Source organism: Ursus arctos, chromosome X (genome assembly GCF_023065955.2).
Source record: "Ursus arctos isolate Adak ecotype North America chromosome X, UrsArc2.0, whole genome shotgun sequence".
NCBI lineage: Eukaryota > Metazoa > Chordata > Mammalia > Carnivora > Ursidae > Ursus > Ursus arctos.
In genome coordinates, this window is record NC_079873.1 from 43,260,388 (window position 1) to 43,282,133 (window position 21,746).

The following is a 21,746-nucleotide window of genomic DNA, read 5'->3' on the forward strand; positions in this document are numbered from 1 at the left end:
TTTCCTCCTTTATTTGCGCACGTACCTGTGCACGTGGTGCTCCGAGTGCCACATGGTTGCGGGCTCTGACATAGACACTCCCCGCCTCTGCCTGGAAGGCAGCAGGTGTGGGTAGGGTGCTGGGAAGATGTGGAGAGGTACCAGCTGAGTGTCTAGACCATGAGTTTCAAGAGGCTCCAGTCCACATAGTGACCTGATTTCCTACATGGGACAACCCCAGTTAGACGCCAATAGTGGGGGAGGTGGCAGGAAAAGGGATGGAGTAGAAGGCTGTGGGTTGGTGCCACCGTCCCTCTCACCAAGGAACGGGGTCCACAGACATCCACCAAGACCCACCTCCTCCACCCCATCTTTGGAGGCGCCATCTTGGAACCCTTCCCTCATCCTCCACACACAACTTCAGCACCTCACCGCTCCCTCAGATGGAGCCTTAAGGACAATGAGCTAGGCCTCGGCGACATTCTCACCCCTCCAGCAGGTTGAAGGAGGAGCCATTATTGCCCACAGAGTGGGTCCAATGAAAACAGACCTCGACAGCCTGTAACCCTGACCCGAGGCCTGTTGGTGGGCTCCGGAGCTCTTCTTCACTGGAAACAGGGCCCTCCCAGTGAAGCCAAGGCCGGGCCTGTGTCCTGGTGTCTTCAAGGCCTGGGTGATTCCCACAGGAGTGGGGCTGGGACTGCAATTCTTCCAGCGGACGACAGTGAGAGCAGAGACGCCTGGGAAGGGCTCAGTGGCAGGCTGGGACAGTGTCCGGAGTGCTCTCGGGTCCCTCAGTGATGCCCACAGTTGGGAGGATGAGGTCCAAGGTTGAGAAGAAGGAGTGAATCGTGTAAGGGCCTCTGCACGCCTTTGCCTCTTCCCCGAGAAGAGGTCCCCTTCTCTCCCCCAGACTTGGCTCCTGACCCAGATCCAGGCACACAATATCACAGGCCCGGTGGAGAATGAAAAACTTGGGTCCCCTTGCCCAAAAATGATTAAGAATTCCAAGAGAGTGATGGCTTAGTCTCGAACTAGGTGTGCAGCCCCTCCGAGCACAGGGTCCTGTGGAGCTGCATAGGTCACACCACCAGGCAGCTAGCTATGTAAGGTTTCCTCCCCCAAAGTCAAGCTTCAGGTGGGTTTCTGCCTTACCGGCCACTGCTGTGGTTTCTGCCTGCCCAGCTGCTGGATCCCTGCTTGGCCACATGGACACCGTGATTCCGACAGAATTTGAGTCCCCTTCACTTTGGCTTTACTGACACACGGTCTGGGATGTGAGCGGGATGAAGGATGCCTGGGATCCCAGTCCTGGGGTGATGAATGATCCGAGACTTTTCTGGTACTCTCACCCTGGGAATCTGCTGTGCACACAGCCAGCACATGCCTTTTCATGGATGAGGGTGCAGGCACTCACTCAAAGCCACAGGCAGGAGTTGGAGCACCGTGTGCAGAGGTCACCTGGAAAGGAGCAGAAAGCAGCTCTCAGAGACAGACAGGGTGCTGGTGAGGGTGTCCCCTCCCCAGGCCTGTGGGCTTGCAGCACTCCCCTCTTCCATCCTCCTTTCCCCTGGCTGGCCTCTCCAGGTTGGGGGAAGGGGGAGGGGCTTCCCAGGAGCTGCATACTGCACAAGGTAGTTGAGAGTAGGGTGGGCAGGGAGGAAGAAAGCAGTGAGGTGGCCTCTGGGACAGGGAGGAGGGAGCGCCCAGGGGACTGCTGTCAGGCTGACTGTCAGGCTGGTCACCTGGGAGGCTTCCCACCTGCTCACTCACAGGGCAAATGTGACACCATAGCATAGGTCCCTTCCTGGGACCCCAACCCAAGACCTTTCAAGGCTAAATGCGTGCTCTGTCCATTGTAGCCGGCTACCACCACCTTGGAGGGGCTCACAGTGTCGTGGGAGCGACACCCCCATCTCTCACCACTCTCTCCCACCCAGGCTGCCCTTACCACTTCCCATCTCCCTTCACTGGGCCAGATCCAACCCCCCCAGGGCTTCTCTGACCCCAGGTTCATCCTGGGCTTTTAAGGCTCCCACCATCCTCCCAGCCTCCTGAGACATCAGGTTTGGCGATATCCTAGGCGTCCATCCTGCTCCTCCCCCTCGTCTTTGTCATCATCATTGTCAGGCCCTGGGGCCCGGTGCTGTGGGTGCAAGATCTCACTCCATCCTCGTTGATACTCTGCAGGGGTCACTGTTCCCCCATGGCACACATGACAAAATGGACTCAGAGAAGGGAAGTGACTTGCCTGAGGTCCCTGACCTAGCTCTGCCACCACCTGGACAAGTGACCTTGGCCCAGCCTTTTCTCTCCCTGGCCCTCAGAGATCCCACCTCTCACAGCACAGGATTGGGCTAGACAGATGTACTCTGAGGGTGCCCCAGCTCTGAGGTCCTGTGGGTCTGCTTTCCCAGTCACATCATCTCTCTGGGCCTCAAGTGTCCTCACTGAGTAATAGGGGTAAAAGCATGGACCCAGTACTGCCTGGCCCAGCTCCCAGGGCAGCCGGGAGCACCTGGTGTGGCCTGCGCATGAAAGAAGGTAGGAAGTGGGTAAAGCAGTGTGAGAATGACAGGTGCATGCCCTCCTCCCCCAATCTATGCATGTCTGAGGTGGGGGTCCTCCAGAAAGCACCTGAGCTTGACACCCCTCCCTGACCCTCTGAGCCCCGTGACCTCGGGCAAGTCAGTTCACCTCTCAGAGCCTCCATTTCCTCATCTGCGCAGGTAGGGTTACTTACAGCGCTTGCCTCACGGTCTCAAGGACAATACCGAGCGATAGAGATTGGAAGTTATCAGGAATCTAGTAGCACAAGAACCCTCACCCCAAACCCCATCCCCTTTTCCAGAGAGGAGACTGAGGACCAGGCAGACAGAAATGACTTGACCAGTGTCAAGTTCTCAAGTTCCCCGGGTTTGAATTTGGGATGACTCCATATTACACGTGCCCTTTATTTGGAAACAAGCATCGTAGAAATGATACAAACCTGCAGGACATCGTACACTTCAAATATGACTCTGAACACTCTTCTCACAGCCTCACAGTTTCCCAAGATGCCAACGCTTCAGCATCCATGTCAGAAATGGGCTGTCACACCTGAAGGTGACACAACGGTTCCTTGCCAGGCTTCCTGACTTAGTCTATGGTTCAGCCAACACATGCCATTTTATTTGGCAGTAATTGACATATCTATGGGTTGCAAAGCTCCAGAAATACAAAGCAGTGTACACACCCAATGACCACAGGAAAGAAGAAAATTACAAAGACGGTGGGGCTAGAGTTGAAGAGGATGTGGAACCAAGCAACTCCCCTGTACCGTCCATGGAAGTCTGAATTTGTACACGGCCTTTGAAAAACATTAGAGAATTACAGCATGTTGCTACCTCATGCTGCCTCGGGGGAGGGGATGTCAGAGACAAGGTCCGGGTGAAAGTGAGCCTTCTGAAAGCAGAGAGGGAAGAAATAGAAAGATGGAGCTCTACTACCACTAGCCCATTCATTGCCTTTAGCCAGGAATCTGAGATACCTGAGAGCTGGATAAACATGTGCCTTGTGGGGGAGCAGCACCTGCAAATGATGCTTTAGCCTGTCACTGAAGCTGTCTAGAAAACTTTGGGGTCCTAGCAACTGGAACGGGGACACCATGGAGGAAGGGCCCCTATGATCAGGCCACCCTCGCAAATCTCCTGCTCTTGCTTTCTCCCCCCTCAATCTGAAAAAAGGGCACAAGGCACAAGGTTGGAATGCAGTGGGGTCAAAGGTTAAGGCCAAAAATCAATGCAGAAGGACGTTTCCCAGGAGATGGAGTCCAAATTCTTGTTCTGAAGCACGCTTTGTTCATCTGTGTGGTGGCGGGGGGGGGGGGGGCAGGGAGAGAGGCTGGCTAGAGCCTTCTGCTTGGTGCTCACAAGTACCTATGAATGATGATAAGGTGCTGAAAGTTTTCATTACCACAGGTCTCTGTTTTGCCTTTTAGCAACCTGAGGTCCTCCAAATCAACCTAACAACGGGTTCTCTTTATCAGCTTTACCGAGGTTTAATTCACAAACAAAATCATGCCCATTTAATGGATAGTTCCATGGACTTTGACAAATGCTACCTACCATCCTTGTCACTCCTACCTCAATCAAGTAAAAGAACAGTTCCACCGTCTAATAGTGTTCCCTTGCACCCCTTCCCAGTGAATTCCTACCATCCACATCCAGCCTTAGGCCACCACTGACCTTCTTTCTATAACACTATGGATTAGAATTCTCTTTCTTAGAGTCTGTTATACATGTAAACATGCAGTACGTAATCTTTCATGTCAGCCTTCTTTTCCCCTGCTTCAATGCTTTGGATATTCATTCATGGGGTGGCAGGAATCAGTCGATTAAATCAAAACGGCGGGGCACCTGGGAGGCTCAGTTAGGTAAGCATGAGTCTTTAGCTCAGGTCATGATCTCAGGGTCTTGGGATAGACCCCAGGTCAGTGCTCCGTGCTTAGCAGGGCATCTCCCTTTCCCTCTCCCTCTGCCTCTACCCGGCCCCCCGCCCCGCACTCGCCCTCTCTCTAGCTCTCACTCTCTATCTCAAGTCAGTAAATAAGATCTTTTGGAGGAGATTATGCTAAGTGAAGTAAGTCAAGCAGAGAAAGACAATTATCATATGGTTTCACTCATTTATGGAACATAAGAAATAGGAAGATTGGTAGGAGAAGGAAGGGAAGAATGAAGGGGGGGTAAACAGAAGGGGGAATGAACCATGGGAGACTATGGACTCTGGGGAACAAACTGAGGGCTTCAGAGGGGAGGGGGGTGGGGGATTGGGATAGGCCGGTGATGGTTATTAAGGAGGGCACATATTGCGTGGTGCACTGGGTGTTATATGCAAGTAATGAATCATGGCACATTGCATCAAACGCTGGGGATGTACTGTATGGTGACTAATATAACAAAATAAATATTGTTTAAAAAATACGAAAATAAAATACAAAAACAAAATACAAAAAAAAAAAGGTAAGCAAATAATATAAATCAAAATGGCCCCTATTCACAGACAACTTGATTGTCTCTGTTAAAATACAGTTACACAAAAATATCCTAGAACTCATAAGTGAATTAATCTAGAGTGCAGGGTAGATGATTAAAACACCAAAATCAACCATATTTCAATACACTACCGAAGAAGTGTTGGAAAAGAGGTTTACCACTCAAAAAAGAAAGTCAATTCTTAGATGTTAATCTAACAAATGATGCAGGGTATTTATATGCTAAAAACAGCAAAAACGCTGAAAAAAAAACCAAAAGAAGACCTAAGTAAATGGAGGAACAGACCATGGTCATAGATTAGAATATTTAACATAGTAAAGATGTCAATTCATCTGAAATTGATCTCTGGACTTACTGTAATTCCAATAAAAATCCCAGCAGCAGGATGCATTCTAGACATAGACAAGCTGATCCTAAAGCTTACATGGATACTAAAAACAAACACACAAACAAAAAAGATAGCCAGAATAAGTATGAAAAAAAAAAGAATAAATGTGGAGGAATCACATTACCTACGTTTAGAACTTTTCAACAAATGTGTGGAAAAAACTGGATGTCCATCTAAAAGAAAAGGATTTCACATCTTATACTATAACTCACTAAAAATAAATCTTAGATATAAATCAAGAATATGAAACTGTAAAACTTTTAAAAGGAAACAACAAAATCTTCAACCTGGTTTTTAGAAAGATGTTCGAGGTAGAAGAACAACTCCACCCTGCCACCACCACCACCCACCCCCCTGCCCCACCCTGTTTTTGTTTTTGTTTTTCTGTGAAAGATGCTATTGAGGGTTTGAGGAGAAAAATCTCAGGCTGGGAGAATGTATTTACAATTACCTAAACAACAGAGGGCTTGTATCCAGAGTAGATGAGAAACTGTCAAAACCCAACAGTAAGAAAAGCATGGAGAAAATATTTGAACAGATACATCAATAAAAAGGATATACAGGTGGCAATTGAGCACATAAACAGATAAGCACACTCACTGGCTGGGATAGGGACTAAAACTATGGTGAGATACTGGTAATCCTATATTAAAATTGCCGAAATTACAAAAAGAAAGCAAGTAAAAACAACACAAACACGTGACAATATCAGATGATGTTGAGGATGGGTAGCAACTGGATTCACCACATGTTGCTGGAGGGAATGCAAGGTGGTATAACCACTCTGGAAAACAATGTTATTGCTTTTTATGAAGTTAAACATAGGCTTAGCCGTAGGACATAGCAATCTGACTCTGAAGTATTTCTCCTAGAGAAATTTCAACTTGAGTTCATACAAAAACCTGTAAGTGAATGTTTGTAGCAGCTCTGTTCATGTCACCCCAAACTTGAAACAACTCAAATACCCTGCAACAAAGTGTATTCTTTCCATACAATTAAATACTATTCAGTGGTCTAAAGGAATGAAGTATCGATACAGTCAACGACTTGGATGAAACACAAAAGCATTGTGTTTAGTGATAGAAGCCAGGCTCAGAAGGTTACATTTAATTGATTTTTTAAAAGAATTTATTTATTTATTTATTTATTTATTTATTTATTTATTTGAGAGAGAGACTGAGAGACAGAGAGAGAGCACGAGCAGGTTAGAGGGAGACGGAGAAGCAGACTCCCCCCTGAGCAGGGAGCCCGACACAGTGCTCTATCCCAGGACCCTGAGATCATGACCTGAGCCGAAGGCAGATGCGCAACTGACTGAGCCGCCCAGGTGTCCCAGAAGGTTACATTTTTAATGATTCCATTTACATGACTTTTTTGAGATGACAAAACTATTCTAAAAGAGAGCAAGTTGGTGGTGCCCTGGTTAGGTGTAGAGAGAGAGTGTGACTATGAAGGGATAGCACAGGGACTTCTTGGAGGTTATGGAAGTGTTCTGAATCATATTGTGATGGTGGCTACAAGAATCTACACATATGTTTGGGCACCTGGGTGGCTCAGTCAGTTAAGGGTCTGCCTTGGGCTCAGGTCATGATCCCAGGGTCTTGGGATTGACTCCTGTATCAAGCTCCCTGCTCAGTGGGGAGTCTGCTTTGCCTTCTACCCTTCCTCCCTACTTATGATCTCCTTCTTGCTCCCTCTCTCTCTCAAATAAATAAATAAATAAATAAATAAAATTAAAAAAAAAAAAAGGAATCTATACATGTGTTCAAATCCCTGGAACTGGAGGTCCAGAAAAGTCTATGTCACTGAATTTAAAAACACAATTAAAGAAATAATGGCAAAATCGTTTTCTTCAACCAAAAATTATTAGAATTGAACAGTAGTATACTCCACTACAGAAAATATTGATACATATTTTTAGCATTAAGGAAAACCATACCAAATGTCAACCCAGATGAACACAAATGAATGAATAGCTATAGAAATCGTAAATGTAGGGAGGGTTAATTATTTTACTTTTCAAAAACTTTCTTTAAAAGTTAACTGAGTGTTGGGGCACCTGGGTGGCTCAGTTGGTTAAGTGTGCAACTCTCGATTTTGGCCCAGGTCATGATGATCTCAGGCTCCTGAGATTGAGCCCTGCATCAGGCGCCATGCTCCGCAGGGAGTCTGCTTGAGATTCTCTCTCTCCCTCTCCTTCCCCTCCCCCCCCCCCCGCCCAGTCCCCTACTCGGGTGTGCTAGTTCTCTCTGTGTGTCAAATAAATAAATAAATAAGTAAATCTTTAAAAAAAAGTTAACTGAATGTTTATAAAACCAATAACAATGCATTGTGGGGGAATACAAGGTATGTATAAAGAAAGTCTAGGGAAACAAAAGCAAACAGATGAGAGTGTAGAAATAAAAGCATACTATATAAGTTTTCACTTTGTACATGAAGAAAAATTTTATCATTGAAGGTGAAATGCCTAATTTTAACTATGTATAATATAATCCTTACAGGAACCACTTACATATAAAACAAAAGGAATAAGTATTAAACCAAGATGTGGATTAAAATTGGAATACTGAAAAATACTTCAAAAAAAGAAAAGGAAACGATAAATACTTCAGTTATACATGAGGTGGTGAGAGAATTGGGTTAAAGAAAGAATGAAAAGACAAAGGAAAGAAGGAAATAAAAGAAGGAAGAAAGGAAGGAAGGAAGCTAGAAAGAAGGAAAGAAAAAGAGAAATAAAGTTACTCAAAATAAGAGGATGAAGTTAAAACCAATCATACCTATACTTAAGCTAATTGTATATGTTCTAAACTTTCCTAATAAAAGGCAGTGATTGCTAGGCAGGAGAGCTACAAGACACCACAAGATGCCATTGAATAGAAACTGTATGGTGACTACCATAATATAATAAAAAAAAGTCTTATTATAAAAAAAAGAAACTCACTTTTTTTCACTTTGTTTTTATTTACAGTCTTATATAAGATTACTTTATTTCTGTATCTTGTCAATGTTTCTTCTTCATATTTGCAACTTTCCTTTCCTACTTGGCGAGATTTGGTTTTACTTTGAAGGATCATTTTGTGTTTTTTTGTCTAGTTTTAGTCTAGTGATAGCCACCTCGCTAGGGCGAATGCCCACATGGACAGTCATGCCATTCGCCTTCTCACGCTATACTCATTCAATGTAGACAACGTATTTCTTCCTGTAAACCTGGACTACTTTGCCAATTTGCTGGCCTTCGTCGTGTCCTGGCACAACCTGTACCTTATCATCCTTTCAGGTGGGCATGGATTGAAGGTTGTACTTCTGTCTCAGCTCTTTAGAAAGACAGGAAGACATAATCTTCCTGTGAATGTGGGAAGGTACCCTGAAATGCCTTTTCTGGTTCTCGGTCTGGTCAGAAGTTACGAAGGCATTGAACTTCATGATGGCTGCTGGCACTTCAGTGATGGCTGCAAAAGGGAAGAGTGAAACTCACGTTAATATGGAGACAGAGATAGGTTAAATGTAAAAGGGTTGAAAAAGAGATGCCATGTGAACATAAATTATAAGAAAAAAGGTTCTAATAATGGCTAAGTTAAATTTTAGGACCAGGATTATTACTTTTTTTTTTCCTGAGAACAATTTCATTTTTTAAATTATGTTGTGCTAGTCACCATACAGTACATCATTAGTTTTTGATGCAGTGTTCCACGATTCATTGTATAACACCCAGTGCTCCATGCAATACATGCCCTCCTTAATACCCGTCAGCAGGCTAGCCCATCCCCCAACACCCCTCCCCTCTAAAACCCTCAGTTTGTTTCCCGGTGTCCATAGTCTCTCATGGTCCATCTCCCCTTCTGTTTCTCCCACCCTGTCATTTTTCCCTTCCTTCTCCTAATGTCCTCCCTGTTATTCCTTATGTTCCACAAATAACTGAAACCATATGATAACTGTCTTTCTCTGCTTGACTTATTTCACCTAGCATAATACCCTCCAGTTCCATCCATGTTGATGAAAATGTTGGGTAATCATCCGTTCTGATGGCTGAGTAAGATTCCATTGTATATATGGGCCACATCTTCTTTATCCATTCATCTGTCGAAGGGCATCTTGGCTCCTTCCACAGTTTGGCTATTGTGGACATTGCTGCTATGAACATTGGGGTGCAAGTGCCCCTTCTTTTCACTACCTCTGTATCTTTGGGGTAAATACCCAGTAGTGCAATTGCTGGGTCATAGGGTAGCTCTATTTGTAACATCCTGAGGAACCGCCACACTGTTTTCCAAAGAGGCTGTACCAACTTGCATTCCCACCAACAGTGTAAGAGGATTCCTCTTTCTCCACATCCTCGCCAACATTTTTTGGTTCCTGCCTTGTCCATTTTTGCCATTCTAACTGGTCTAAGGTGGTATCTCAATGTGGTTTGGATTTGAATTTCCCTGATGGCTAATGATGTTGAACATTCTTTCATATGTCTGTTAGCCATTCGTATGTCTTCATTGGAGAAGTGTCTGTTCATGTCTTCGGCCCATTTTTTGACTTGAGTATTTGTTTTTTGGGTGTTGAGTTTGAGTTCTTTATAGATCTTGGATACCAGCCCTTTATCTGTAGTGTCATTTGCAAATATCTTCTCCCATTCCGTGGGTTGCCTCTTCATTTTCTTGACTGTTTCCTTTGCTGTGCAGAAGCTTTTTATCTTGATGAAGTCCCAAAAGTTCGTTTTCGCATTTGTTTCCCTTGCCTTTGGAGACATGTCATGAAAGATGGTGCTGTGGCCGATGTCAAAGGAGTTACTACCTATGTTCTCTTCTGTGATTTTGATGGATTCCTGTCTCACACCGAGGTCTTTCATCCATTTAGAGTTTATCTTTGTGTATGGTGTAAGAGAATGGTCCAGTTTCATTCTTCTGTATATAGCTGTCCAATTTTCACCGCACCTTTATTGAAGAGACTGTCTTTATTCCATTGGATGTTTTTTCCTGCTTTGTCAAAGATTAGTTGACCATAGAGTTGAAAGTCCATTTCTGAAGTCTCTTTTCTTTTTTTTTTTTTTAATGATTTTTTATTATATTATGTTAGTCACCATACAGTACATCCCCGGTCTCCGATGTAAGGCTCGATGATTCATTAGTTGTGTATAACACCCAGTGCACCATGCAATACGTGCCCTCCTTACTAGTCTCTTTTCTGTTCCATTGACCTATGTGTCTGTTTTTGTGCCTGTCCCATGCTGTCTTGGTGATCACAGCTTTGTAATGTAGCTTGAAATCAGGCAACGTGACCAGAAGTATTACTAATGATACACAGGGATATTTAATAACAATAAAAGCACCAATTAATCAGGAAGGCCTAACAATCATCAGAGGCCCTGGAAAATAGAACGTTAAACTTCATAAAGTGAAAACTGATAGAACTTAAAAGACATACAGACAAATCTGTTTAATGGTTGGAAATTTCAAAAATTCTCTCAGATATTGATATAACAAATAGATAGGTTGATAATTATAAAGAAGACTTTAACAACACTCTCAGCTAACTCGACTTAATTATAGTACATTCCACCCAATACCAGTAGAATACACACTTGCTTTAACAGCACATGGAACATGCACCAAGCAAGAGCCTATCGTGGATTATAAAATAATACTTCATCAAAGAAGAGGGACCAAAATCCATGTAAAGGTTGTTCTCCGGGAACAATGGAATTGAACAAGAAATCTATAACAAGAAGATTTCTAGAGAATCCACAAAACTTTGAAATTAACCAACGGACTTCAAAATAACACACGGCCAAAGACGAGGCACTTAGGGCAATTTGAAAGGCATTTGAACTGAAGAGAAACGTAATCACATCCTGTCGACTTCTGTGTGATTCAGCTAATGCACTACTGAGAGAGAAAATTGTAGCTTTCTGCATTTATATTAGGAAAGAAGAAAGGTTTATCATCAATAAAATACAAAACTAAGATGCTACAAAAACATATAAAAATAAACTGAGAGGAAGTAGAAAGAAGGAAGCAAAAAGGCTACCAGAAGCTGACGTTCATATGTAGAATTTAAGAAATTGAAAGATGAACACAGGGGAAGGGAAGGAAAAATAAAACAAGCAGAAACAGAGAGGGAGGCAAACCATAAGAGACTCTTAACTCTAGGAAAGGAACTGAGAGTTGCTGGAGGAGGGGGGGCGTTGGGGTAACTGGGTGATGGGCATTAAGGAGGGCACTTGATGTAATGATCCCTGAGTGTTATATGCTACTGATGAATCACTGAATTCTACCCTTGAACCTAATAATATACCATAGGTTAACTAAATTGAATTTAAATCAAAATAAATTTAAGGGTATCAATGAAATAGAAAACAAAACAACCGAGAGAATGGAATGAAACCAGTAGCTGGTTTATTGAAAAGATTAATACAATTGATACAACTCTGCGTAGACTAATCAAGAAAAAACAGTTAAGACGCTAATGACCGGTATCAGGAATAATAGAGGGGACATGACTTTAGAGTGCAGAACCACTAAAGCGATCATAAGGGAAAACTATGAACAACTTCATTACCAAAAAATTGACAACATAGATAAAATGGACAAATTCTCTCAAAGATGCAATCTCTTAAAGCTCATACCAGAAAATACAGAATGCTTGAATACCCTTATATCTCTTAAAGAAATAGAATCTGTGCCTAAAAACCTTCTCACAAAGGAAACTCCAGGTACAGTTGGCCCCACTGGTGTGTTCTACAAAATAGTTCAGGAAGAAATAGCGCCAAATTTATACGATTCGGTCAGAAAAATGAAGAAGGAACACTTCACGATTCATTCTGTGAAGCTAGAAGTGTCCTTGTGGGGAGGTTCAACATTCGCAAATCTATCAGTGTGATAGATTATATCAACAAGAAAAAAGCCAAGAATCATATGATCCTCTCAGTAGATGCAGAAAAAGCATTTGACAAAATACAGCATCCTTTCCTGATTAAACCCCTTCAGCGTGTAGGGATAGAGGGTACATTCCTCAATCTCATAAAAACCATCTATGCAAAGCCTACAGCAAATATCATTCTCAGTGGGGAAAAGCTGGAAGCCTTTCCCTTAAGATCAGGAACACGACAAGGATGCCCACTCTTGCCATTATTATTCAACATAGTACTAGAAGTCCTCGCAACAGCAATCAGACAACAAAAAGGGATAAAAGGTATCCAAATCGGCAAAGAAGAAGTCAAACTGTCTCTCTTCGCAGATGACATGATACTCTATATGGAAAACCCAAAAGACTCCACCCCCAAACTACTAGAAGCTATAGAGCAATTCAGTAATGTGGTGGGATACAAAATCAATGCTCAGAAATCAGCTGCATTCCTATACATAAACAATGAGACTGAAGGAAGAGATATTAGGGAATCCATTCCATTTACAATAGCACCAAAAATCATACGTTATCTTGGAATTAACTTAACCAGAGACGTAAAGGATCTATATTCTAGAAACTACAAATCACTCTTGAAAGACATTGAAGAAGACACAAAAAGATGGAAAAATATTCCGTGCTCATGGATCAGAAGAATTAACATAGTTAAAATGTCCATGGTACCCAGAGCAATCTACACTTTCAATGCTATCCCGGTCAAAATACCAATGACATTTTTCAAAGAACTGGAACAAACAGCCCTTAAATTTGTGTGGAACCAGAAAGGCCCCGAATCACCAAGGAATTGTTGAAAATGAAAAACAAAGCTGGGGGCATCACAATGCCAGATTTCAAGTTGTACTACAGAGCTGTGACCACAAAGACAGCATAGTACTGGCACAAAAACAGACACATAGACCAATGGAGCGGAATAGAGAACCCAGAAATGGACCCTCGGCTCCTTGGACAACTAATCTTTGACAAAGCAGGAAAAAACATCCAGTGGAAAAAAGACAGTCTCTTCAGTAACTGGTGCTGGGAAAATTGGACAGCTACATGCAAAAGAATGAAACTTGACCACTGTCCCACACCATACACAAAGATAAACTCTAAATGGATGAAAGACCTCGATGTGAGACAGGAATCCATCAAAGTCCTAGAGGAGAACATAGGCAGCAACCTGTTTGACATCGGCCACAGCAACTTTTTCATGACACATCTCCAAGGGCAAGAGAAACAGAAGAAAAAATGAACTTGTGGGACGTCATCAAAATAAAAAGCTTCTGCAAAAGCAAGGAAGCAGTCAAAAAAAACTAAGAGGCAGCCCACGGAATATGAGAAGATATTTGCAAACGACACTACGGATAATAGACTGGTATCCAAAATCTACAAACGACTTCTCAAACTCAATACACAAGAAACAAATAAACAAATCAAAACATGGGCAGAAGATATGAATAGACACTTTTCCAATGAAGACATACAAATGGCTAACAGGGGCGCCTGGGTAGCGCAGTCATTAAGCGTCTGCCTTTGGCTCATGGCGTGATCCCAGCGTTCCGGGATCGAGTCCCACATCGGGCTCCTCCGCTGGGAGTCTGCTTCTTCCTCTCCCACTCCTCCTGCTGTGTTCCCTCTCTCGCTGGCTGTCTCTCTGTCACATAAATAAATAAAATCTTTAAAAAAAAAAAAACAAATGGCTAACAGACACATGAAAAAATGTTCAAAATCATTAGCCATCAGGGAAATTCAAATCAAAACCACACTGAGATACCACCTTACGCCAGTTAGAATGGCAAAAATGGACAAGGCAAGAAACAACAATTGTTGGAGAGGATGTGGAGAAAGGGGATCCCTCCTACATTGTTGGTGGGAATGCAAATTGGTACAGCCGCTCTGCAAAACAGTGTGGAGGTCCCTTAAAAAGTTAAAAATTGAGCTACCCTATGATCCAGCCATTGCACTACTGGGTATTTATCCCAAAGATACAGACGTAGTGAAGAGAAGGGCCATAGACACCCCAATGTTCATAGCAGCATTGTCCACAATAGCTAAATCGTGGAAGGAGCCGAGATGCCCTTCAACAGATGACTGGATTAAGAAGATGTGGCCCATATATACAATGGAATATTACTCAGCTATCAAAAAGAACGATTTCTCAACATTTGCAGCAACATGGACGGGACTGGAGGAGATAATGCTAAGTGAAATAAGTCAAGCAGAGAAAGACAATTATCATATGATTTCTCTCATCTATGGAACATAAGAACTAGGAAGATCGGTAGGAGAAGAAAGGGATAAAGAAAGGGGGGTAATCAGAAAGGGGAATGAAGCATGAGAGACTATGGACTATGAGAAACAAACTGAGGGCTTCAGAGGGGAGGAGGGTGGGAGAATGGGATAGGCTGGTGATGGGTAGTAAGGAGGGCACGTATTGTATGGTGCACTGGGTGTTATACGCAACTAATGAATCATGGAACTTTACATCAAAAACCAGGGATGTACTGTGTGGTGACTTACATAATATAATAAAAATATTATTATAAATTAAAGTAAATAAATGAGTGAATGAATGAATGAATGAATGAATTAAAAGAAGTGTCCTTGTGCCAAAACCAGACAAGGGCATTACAAGAAAATATAACTGCGAATCAATATCCCTCGAAAACATAGACACAAAAAATGTTAGCACACGTTAGTAAATTGAAACCAGCCATATATGAAAGCAATTCTTTATGACAAAATGAGGTGTCTCTTAAAATGTAGGTTCTCTCAAACATAGCGTTATTAATGGATGTGTAATCTAGTAAGAGAACCGTAGCATCATCTAAATGGATGCAGGTCATAGACAGAATAATGGCATCCCCATATATTCATGCATTAACCCCTGAAAACTGTGAATTTGTTGCTTTCCATGGCAGAAGGTGCTTTGCAGATGTGATTAAGTTGAGCATCTCGAGGTGTGGAGAGGTGTGGAGATTATCCTGGATGACCTGGGTGGACCAATGAATTACAAAGGTCCTTAGAAAGGGGGAGCAGGAACCTGACAGTGAAGGGAAGGAGATGTGAAAACAGAGGCAGGGGTCAGAGAGGAGAGTGATTGGAAGGTGTTATGCTGCTGGCCTTGAATATAGAGAAAGGGGCAGGAGCCCAGGAATAGAGGTGGCCTTTAGAGGATAGAAAAGGCAAGGAACGGGGCGCCTGGGTGGCACAGCGGTTAAGCGTCTGCCTTCGGCTCAGGGCGTGATCCCGGAGTTCTGGGATCGAGCCCCACATCAGGCTCCTCCGCTATGAGCCTGCTTCTTCCTCTCCCACTCCCCCTGCTTGTGTTCCCTCTCTCGCTGGCTGTCTCTATCTCTGTCGAATAAATAAATAAAATCTTTAAAAAAAAAAAAAAAAAAAGAAAAGGCAAGGAACAATTTCTCCCCTAGGGGTCTCAGACGAACATAACACCGTAGACACATAGATACAGGCCATTGGCCTTGTAAGACCCGTTTTAGACTTCTGACCTCCAGAGCTGTAAGATAACACACTCGTGTTGTTTTAAGCCATAAAGTATGTGGTCATTTATGATAGCTGCAATATGTGATTCATATAATTCAGAAAAGGCATTCAACGAAGTTTAACACCTATTCAGATTAAAAATTATCTGGAAACCAGGAATGGAAAAAACTTCCTCAACCTGATAAAGGTCATCTAAAACATACTTCACTGTTTTTTTGGGGGGGGTTGTTTGTTTGTTTTAAAGATTTTAATTATTTGTGAGAGACAGAGAGAGAGAGAGAGAGAGAGAGCAGGGAGGAGAAGCAGAGGGAGAAGCAGACTCCCCGCTGAGCCTGAGCCAGGAGCCCAATCCCAGGACCTGGAGATCAAGACCTGAGCCGAAAGCAGATGCTTAGCCATCTGAGCCACCCCAGTACCCCTAAAAGATACTTCATTGTTAAAAACTGAAAGCTTCCCCTCTAAGATCTCTCACTCTTCCTAATCAGCACCAATTGGCAGTCTGACTTAGTGCATTAAGGCAGGATTTGAAAATCAATTTAAAAAGGCATACAAGGTGGAAAGAAAGAAGTAGAATTGACTTCGTTCATGGGTGATATGATCATATACATAGAAAGTCCTAAAAGAACACTCGTTTGAAAAATATTTAGAAACTGCTTGTGAGATAAGCAAGGTTGCAGAACCTGAGGTCAATAAACAAAAATGGATTATAGTTATCTATTCTAAAAATAAACAATTGGAATTAAAAAATATCATTTACAATACATGCAGAACATGAACTTCTTAGGGTGACTATAACAAAATACATGTGAAGCTGCAAAACGTAACACAGTCAGCATTGCTGAGAGAAATTTGAAACGATCTCAATGAATGAAGAGATAGATGATGTGTATAGATTTTAAGACTCAATATTGCCAAGATGTAAATTCTCCCCACATTGACCTATTGATTCATAGCAATTCAAATGACTAAAAAGCAGCAAGGTGATTATACAACTTTTGCTGCCATACAAAGGATTCAAATAGCCAAAGCAATCGAGAAAGAGAAGCATATATTTGGATTTCTCATGCTGCCTAACTTCGTAAGTTACTATAAAGCTACAATCATCAAGATAGTGTGGTACTGGCATAAATATGGGCATATAAATAAATGGAAAACAAATAGGAAGTCCAGGAATAGATGTACACATGTATGGGCAATTGATTTTCAACAATGGAGCTCACGTGATCCAATGAGGGAAAACTGGCTTTCAATAAATAATTTAAGAAACATTTAATATGTATGTGGAAAACAACGGAATTTCACATTACCTCAAATCACATGCAAATATAACCCAAAATGGATAATAAGCGTATAAAACTTGTTATGATAACAGGAGAAAAACCTCTGTTAACTGGAGTTAAATCAGACTTCTTACAACACAAAAAGCATGAACAAAAAAAGAAAACAGTGGTAAACTGCCTTTATAAAAAAATTCAAAAGGCAAATTAAAACTTGCCCTTTGGAAGATCTTGTTAAGAAAATAAAATCCGATAGTGCAATTGCTGGGTCGTAGGGTTGCACTACTGGGTATTTACCACAAAGGTACAGATGTAGTGAAAAGAAGGAGCACATGCACCCCAACGTTCATAGCAGCAATGTCCACAATAGCCAAACTGTGCAAGGAGCCGAGATGCCCTTCAACAGATGAATGGATAAAGAAGATGTGGCCCCTATGTACAACGGAATATTACTCAGCCATCAGAAAGGATGAATAGCTACCATTTACATCAACATGGATGGAACTGGAGGGTATTATGCTAGGTGAAATAAGTCAAGCAGAGAAAGACAATTATCATATGGTTTCACTCATATGTGGAACATTAAGGAATAGTGCATAAGGACAATAGGGGTGGGGGCGAACTGAATGGGAAGAAATCAGAGAGGGAGACAAACCATATGAGACTCTTGACTCTGGGAAACAAACTGAGGGTTGCAGAAAGGGAGATGGACAGAGGGATGGGATAACTGGGTGATGGCCATTGAGGAGGGCACGTGATGTGATGAGCACTGGGTGTTACACTGAATGGATGAATCATTGAACATGATATCAAAAACCAATGATGTTCTATACCTTGGCTCATTGAATTTAAATTAAAAAAGAAAAGAAAAGAAAATCTGGTCCCAGAGAGGGAAAACACTTACATAATACAGAACATTCTTGTATATCCGTATATATAAAAATCTCTTTCAAGTCAATCAAGGGTACACATAACTTGTTCTAAACATAGGCAAAATACTTGCACAGACATTTCCCTAAAGACGATACATGTAAGGTAATTAAACACATGTAAAATTGTTTAAAATTACTAGTCAACAAGAAAAGGAAACTTAAAACCGAAAGGAGATAGCATACCACAACTACTAGAAGGGCTACATCCAAATGGCTGACAATGATGACAAGGCCTGGTAAGGTATGGTTTTCATCCATGTTAGTGTAAAGTCTAGGCACTTTTCAAAAGGTTTGGCAGTTTCTTACTAAGTTAAGCATGCAAGTACCACGTAGTCCAGTCATTTCACCCCTAGGCATTCAATTCAGAAAAAGAAAAGCATATGTCCACACCAACCCCATATGTGAATGTTTGTAGCAGCTTTATTCGTAATGACCCCCAACCAAAAACATCCCAAATGTCCATCAGTTGGTGAATGGACAGCAAACTGTGGAATATCCATACAAAGTATCAAAAGGGAACAAACCGCCAACATACGCAGTGCTTGGGTGTATCAAAAGTATTACATGGAAGACTGGAAACTGTACTGCATGCTCTCTGATTCATTTGGCATATAATTCTTGAGAAGTTAAAACTCAAAGGAGTCAGGGGAGCTTGGTGGTTGCCCAGGGCTGGAGGCGGAGCAAGGAGAATGACTTGGAAGGCACAGGAGGGAACTCTAGAGCACTGGAAATGTTCTCTATCTTGACATTGGTGGTAGTTATACACATGTTTCAGTTTGTCAAAAATCGCCAAGCTGTACACTTATGTAGGTATAGTTTATTGAACGTAACGTGTGTCTCAACAGAACAAAAAATAAATAGCTGTTTTACATATAGAAAGTATCTGAAAGCAAGAATTGTATTGGATACATTTTCAAAAGGTAACACATGGTGAAGAAAGATTGGTGCATTAGATGATGGATCAAATAAAAATATCCAGAATAAAATATATAGAGAAAAGATGATGGAATATACAGAATGGGTAGGAAGAGAATCAGTGCATGCAGAGGCTAACACAGGTGTAACATATTTTAACTGGAGTTAAGTGATGAGACAACAGAGAAAAATGCCTAGGCAATATTTGAACAGATAAGGGAATGGTGTTTCCAAAGCTGATGAATGACAGCTTGCTCAAGACTCAAGGAGAACTAAGAGTCGCAAGCAAGATAATTCTAAAGTAAACATCTGTTAAACTTACATTGTCAAAACAAAACAAACAAACAAACAAAAGCAAAGAAAGAGAACATCATGAGAGCAACCAGGGTAAATAAAGGCATGGGCTTCAGAACAGGACAATGGGAGTGACAATTCACTTTCAACATAAACAAGGAAGTCCAGAAGTCTGCAGGATGATATATTCAAAGTGATGAAGGAATATAACTGCCAACTTAGGGCTCTATAACCTGGAAAAATACCCTTCAAGATGAAGGGGAAATAAAGGGGAAATAAAGACATTTTCAGACAAACAAAACAATGAATGTTTCATATTCCTATTATATGATCCAGACATCATGCTTCTTGGTAGTTACCGCAGTGAGTTGAAAACATTTGTCCACTCTGAAACCTGCACACAAAAATTTATAGCAGCTTTATTCATAATTGTTAAAACATGAATGCAATCATTTACAGCATGGTGACTACAGTACATAACAACGTATTATATAATTGAAATTTGCTGAGAGAGTACATACCAAGTGTTCTCACCACTAAAAAGAAAAAAAAGTAAATATGCTACTTAGTTTGGTGATGGTAGTCATTCCACTGCATTTATTAAAACATTACATTATATCACCTAAATATATGCAATTACTACTTGTCAACCATAGCTCAGTAAAGCTGAAACAGAAGACGACCTGCAAGAGTTAAGTGGATAAACTGTGGCACACCCATATAATGTCCATGTTCAGGGATAAGAACAAAAGAGCTACCGGGTTGCAAAAAGACATTCAGGAACCTAAAAGCGCATTGCAGCATGGAAGAAGAAAAGTCTACCTATTGTATGATGCCAACTACCACATATGATATGTCAGAAAAGGCAAGACTATGGAAACCCTAAAAAGATCAATGCTTGCCAGGATCTGGGGGGAGTGAAGGAAGGAAGGATAAATGGAGCAAAAGGGAGTCTGAGGACAGTGAAAGTATTCTCTATGTTACAGTAATGATAGATCCGTCATTATACATTTGTCATAATACAACACAAAGAGGGAACCGGGATGTAAACTATGGATTTTAACAATCATGAATCAATATTGATTGATTCATCACTTGTAACGGATGGACCACAGTAATAGAAGATAGCGGAAACCAAGAGCAGACTGCAGGTGGTGGGGAGAAGGAGTGTGCAGGAAGCCTCTGCTTTCCAAACAATTCTGTTCTAAGCACAAAACTGAGGTAAACATTAAAATCTATTAATTTAAATTAGAAAAGGGATGTTTCACCTGCACATCTGCTCTAAAGGAAGTACTTAACGTGTACTCTCTAAACAGAAAAAGAACCACCCCTGATCAAACTTAAAGAAAAGGAAGTAAGGAAGAGTGACGTATAGGATAAATGTGTGGGTATATTTAAATGATACTGGTTTTATAAAATGATACTCAAAATAATAATGTCTTTTGAGGTTAAAACCATGTGTGTTTGTGTGTGTCTAACTACGAGTGATGAAATTGGCAGCCATAATATTAAAGTAAGGAGAGGGTAAATGTGCACTAAGTGTTCTAAGGTAGTTACATTTTCTGTGATGACATAAAGGATCAATTTATATTAGACTTTGACAAGTTAAAATGCATGTAGTGGGGCGCCTGGGTGGCACAGCGGTTAAGCGTCTGCCTTCGGCTCAGGGCGTGATCCCGGCGTTATGGGATCGAGCCCCACATCAGGCTCCTCCGCTATGAGCCTGCTTCTTCCTCTCTCACTCCCCCTGCTTGTGTTCCCTCTCTCGCTGGCTGTCTCTATCTCTGTCGAATAAATGAATAAAATCTTTAAAAATAAAAAATAAAATAAAATAAATAAAATGCATGTAGTAGTCTCCATATAACCACTAAAAGAACAATGAAAAGGTGAATGTCTATCAAGGTGATAGAGGTGGAAAATAGACAAATTTTAAAACTAATCCAAAAGAAGGCAAAACCTAAGAGATAAAAGAGCACAAACAAGCGGGAGAAATAGAAAATAGTAAGGTGGTAGATATAAACCTGAATGTGTCGATAATCCCTTTAAAGGTGAATACTCCAATTAAAAGACAAAGGTTAACAGTCTGGAGGCAGAAGGATGAGGAGGAGGGAAAGGAGCAGGATGAGGGAGGGGTAAGGAGGAGAAGAAGACGGAAATCAACCACATGCTGCTTACAAGGATGTACTTCAGCTATAACTATACGGAAAATTTCAACATTGCAAATTAGAAAAACATACACCTTAAAATATTAATAAAGACAAGCTGGTGTACCTCTATTTACATCAGAAACTTTGACCTTTTAGGCAAAGAAGCATTACAATAGGTAAAGATGGATACTTAATAATCACAACAGTTCCAACTCACCAGGGAAATAAAAGTTATGAGCCTGTTTGCACTCAATAACATGGTCTCAAAATATAATGCAAACCTTGACAGAGCTGCTAGGACATATATGTGAATCCCTAATCACAGTGGGAGGTTTTCAAACACTTTTCTCAGTGACTGACAGAACATTTTGATAAAAATTGCCAAGTTA

At 41.7% G+C, this 21,746-nt stretch overlaps 1 pseudogene; it reads right to left on the reverse strand.

The window, feature by feature from the left end:
• Window positions 1-9: 9 nt before the first annotated feature.
• On the reverse strand, window positions 10-8,823 carry LOC130544748 (60S ribosomal protein L26-like; annotated as a pseudogene).
• Between the last annotated feature and the right edge of the window lie 12,923 nt (window positions 8,824-21,746).